This window comes from Curcuma longa, chromosome 8 (genome assembly GCF_044706935.1).
Source record: "Curcuma longa cultivar G26 ecotype Majalengka, Jawa Barat chromosome 8, ITB_CL_G26_1.1, whole genome shotgun sequence".
Classification (NCBI taxonomy): Eukaryota; Viridiplantae; Streptophyta; class Magnoliopsida; order Zingiberales; family Zingiberaceae; genus Curcuma; species Curcuma longa.
This window is the reverse complement of record NC_133868.1, coordinates 14192526-14197220: the sequence shown is the minus strand read 5'-3', so window position 1 is coordinate 14197220 and position 4695 is coordinate 14192526.

The following is a 4695-nucleotide window of genomic DNA, read 5'->3' as shown; positions in this document are numbered from 1 at the left end:
CTTCTTCTTTTCATTTCTTCAACATTTGGATCTTCCACAACTCTTAGCATTATTTATTTTGCTTGAATTTTTTTTTGTCTAATTAATTTTATATAAAAGTTTCTCATATGGAGGAATTTCACATATAGGAGAACTATGCAGCATAATTAATTTTACATCAAGAAAGGTAATTAGGGATCAGATTGAGGAAATTATATTTGTGTAAGATATATTGTTCATTTGATCCGTTTATAATGGGAGCTAAGCCTTCAACTAATCTATCTCTAGATATATATAATGAGTTGTTTCTTTTAGCTGAGTTAAAATTTTGCCTCTCAACTACTAATTACAGCTAATTAATTACAAGTATTTTTTTTTCCAATAAGTTCTGGTGCCTTTAATTTCATCGCTTTATCAATAGCCATCATGAATTTCCATTGCATATATTGCACTAACATTAAATATAATCATAATATTTCATTGTAGATTAATAGACTGAAACAATTGAGTTAGCACTCAGTACTCTTATAATGCCAACGAGCAATAATATAATTTTATTGATAGACTTCACCATTAATCACTTCTGAGATTATTAATTATAAATTAATATATGATAATCAACTTCAATTATAAAATTGACATAGTGAAATATTATTTTAGATTTCATATATTAAAAAATATGAATTACATTTCTATTTTTAAATAACATTTTACTTTATAATATTTATTTGATGAAGTAATAAGTTTAAAATAAAATATATAATTTTTAAGTGCTGAAGTAATAAGTTGAACAAGTTAAAATATTTTTCCCTTCATTGTTTAATATTTTTCCACTCAATAAAAGTTACTAGTTAAATTTTTATATTTAAGTTTTGATAATAATTTTTTTAATCAATAGAAAGCATAAATAAAATTTTATTAATTTTAATTTTTAAAAATTTCTTTATGTAAACTAATAAGTATTGTCAGTAGTATTCTATAAGTAATCTATATATTACATCTTTTTTATAAGATTTAATATCTCAAGTGATATTTTTAATTTTTGATTTATTATTCTTTTAAAAATTTTAATTTTAAAAATAAATCTAAATCATTAATATCAGATATCATGTGTTTTAAAAAATTAATATTCTACTTTGCGTTGGATTAAAAATCATTACTTCCTCTTATTATCGAGGAGGAAGAAGAAAAAGAAAAAAAAGAGAGATTACTATCAGAAAGGAGAAATATATCTTTGAGAGTATCATTGATGAGTGAGGGGAAAAGTACAAAATCATTAATTAGAAAAGGGCATAAAAATATCGATGAAAGAGGAGAAGGATACAAGATCACCGATAGTAATGAAGGAGCACATTTTTTAGAGTTCAATACGGGAAAAGAAAGAGTTATTAGGTTTTAAAAAATAAAATATATAATTTAAATAATTTAAAATTAAAAATAGATATTTTATTTAAAAAATTAAATAAAAATAATATTAAAATACATGGGCACTAATAAAATTGAGGTTCTAGGCATAGACCTTACCTGTCTATGCCTAAAGCACTCACAATACTCTTATAATGCCAACGAGGGCAGTGGATATACTTCTCAACCCATGGAGAGGGTTAAGGAGATTAATAGAGTTGAGTGCATTTAGTGGATTAGAGGCACGATGCAAGATGAGTTTTAGGAAGCTAAGTTTTAGGTAATTTAAGAATTGTAGGCAAGGGAGCGAAAGATTATGAATGCATCATAATCTTGGGTTTTTGTGTTTATGCGACTTAATGATTTGGTATAAAATCAAAGACTATTTGTTGCAAGTTGTGATTTATTGACTTAGTTCGATCTTAAGACTATTAGCATGTGTAAGTTTAAGTAAGTTGAGAATTATTGGTGCAGACAGTACTAAGTACTAATAATCGAACTTGTATTTTAATATCTAATAAAGGGTTTAAAGTTAGATATTATATGTTTAATATGTGACTTAACTGTGCAGGTCACTTAACATGGAAAGTCATCAAAAAGACCAAGCATTAGACATTAGAAGTCCTAGTGGGTTAGGAGAAACAGACACTAGACAGAGAAGTCTTAGTAGATCTGAAGAATCAAATACCAGGTGCAAGGTCAGATAAGTTGATTTGGAAGAACATTTGATGGATTAACTGGAGTGGACATCAAGTAAGAAAAGTCCCGGTGGGTCGATCAGACACTGAGCAAAAGAAGAAGTCAAAATAGATCAGTTAGACTGGAGATTTGACAAGTAAGGTAAGTCCTAGAGAGACCTTTTCATTCTAGAAGGCAATGAGAACGTGTCCCAGTTGGGACGACCATAGGGATTGATCCGATTGAAGAAACCAATGGAGGTTTCTAAGTCAAGATTAGGCAATTTTAATTGTCAATTAATCCATGCATGCATAAACTGTTCTAACTCTGTATTATAGAATTATTATTATGAATATTATGCTAACTTTATTTATAGAAAAATAAAGTTATCTGAAATTGAAGTGCTCAGTTGACTAAACAGAGTGGTTTAATCGATCGATCCGAGCAGATAGGCGCAGATTAGATCTAAATCCTACAAAGAAGGAAATAGAGGTTTAGGTGATTAATCAGGAGGATCAGTTGACTAAATAAGTATGAAAAGCATAGATCGAATAAGATCATATCATGTAGTAAAGAAATTTTGGAAATCAATCACCTGATTAGGTGGATCAGTTGATTGAACAAGCAAATTTTACAAAAATGATTTGATTAGATTGGAGAATACAAGGATAGTTTAGGGTTTAGTCACCTGATAGGAGGATCAAGCAACTGGAAGGATTAGTCGATTGATGGGTTTTCAGTGGACCAAAAGAAGGCTATAAAAGAAGCCTCAAGATTTGAGGCTCCACATCAATTCTCTAATCAATTCCTTCTTCACTACTGCTCAGTTCATGCAAGATCTTTTATAGCTACACCGAAAGGCCCTTTGACAACCTATGTCTACATACTACTTCCTACGTTGTTGGTATATTTAGTTTCTTGCATTTACATTAAAGAGATAGTAGCTTGTTACTACTCTCTTCATTCTTTGTATGATTTCCTCCTTCTTTGAAGGTTTTCAAAGAGAAGAATATTAGTGATTACCCATTCAAAAATGGTCCAAGGGATCGTGGGCCTTGAAGTAACAATCATTAAACTATGAAGTAAGTAACCGACCTTGTCTTTCAAGATTTATTTTTCCGCTATGTCTCTGTGTTTGTTTTCGTAAAAGAATAGATTTTACGATAGATATTCACCCCACCCCCTCAATTGCATATTTCGATCTTATAATTAGTATCAGAGCCTAGATGCTCTGATTCAATTTTGCAACCCTCGAGTTTTTTTTAAACTTTATTTTTAAAAAAATTTTGTTTCAATTGCATCGCTTACCTAAGAGCCAAAAAGTCTTGGAATTTTCTTTAAGTTTGTCTTTGCAAGAATCGAATGGCTCAACAACAAGAGTTAAGTACCTCTTGCCTACCACTCTTCGACGGTGAAAATTTCCATTTTGGAATTGGCAAATATTGGAGCAATTTTTAAAGATGAAGATTAACACATCAAGAAAGGTTTCATACTACTGGTCAACAAATTCGGAGAATCTCTAGAAATGGAAAATTGGACCTTCAACAACAAAAGGAAGGCTCAATCTGATTCTCGGACCACATACATCCTTCAATGTGGACTAACAAATGAAGAACTTGATCAAGTTAGAGCCTTCAACAATGCTAAGGAACTTTGGGACAAGTTGGTAAACCTTCATGAGGGAATCAATGCTTCAAAGGTAACAAAAAGCAATCTTAATTTAAATAAATTATCTAATAATAAAATATAGGACAACGAATCTTATTTAGAGGAGTCAGACATAGAGGAAACAAACTAAAAAGGCTTCATGACTCTAATGCGAATCCGAGTCTGAGCTAGAGTCAGAGTTTGAATCAAGCCACGAATTCGTATCCATTCAAATGATCAAGAAAAAGAGGTAACTTCTCTCTTAGTTGATAAATTGTACAGTATAATTACTTGTTTAACTAAGAATTTAGCTAAATCCGATGGAGGATTATATCCCTTCTTAAGGAGGTAAAATATCTTAAGGGGGAGATCAACCTAAGTCCTTCAACAAACCAAGTTCAAGAAGGAACCTCAACTCAAGTCCAAAAACTTGAGGAAGAGAATTCTTTCTTGAAAGGAGATTAAGTTGAAGAACTTAAGTTAATGTTGGAAAAGTTTACTTCAGGCTCCAAGTATTTGAATATGATACTTGGAACTCAAACGACTATGTACAACAAATCCAGACTCAAATTCAAGATAGCTAAAGAACAAATTCATTGCTTAGATAAAAAATTATCAAAGTTGTGATCGAGGGGAAAAAATTGTATCATTAATTTAAGGGGAGCATGTTTTCTTTTATGTTTAATTTGATTGTTTTAAATTCCATGTTTATTTTATGCATTAAATACTATGTGTTAACTTAGAATGGTTAGATAGGACAAATACAGAAAAAATTGGTTTTATCTTGATCAATAGTATCAAAAAAAATTAAGATGATAGTAGGCTAAGGAAGCTATGTCAAATGAATGTCTAGGTTAAATCATATATGTTCTACTTGGTGTAATTGACTTAGTGAATCTAGTTGAAGCTACCTCAGTCTAATATGAACTAGTTAGATCAAGACTTAGTACTAAGTCCCTTGGGTGAGTTGCTTGAAAAAACTGTCAA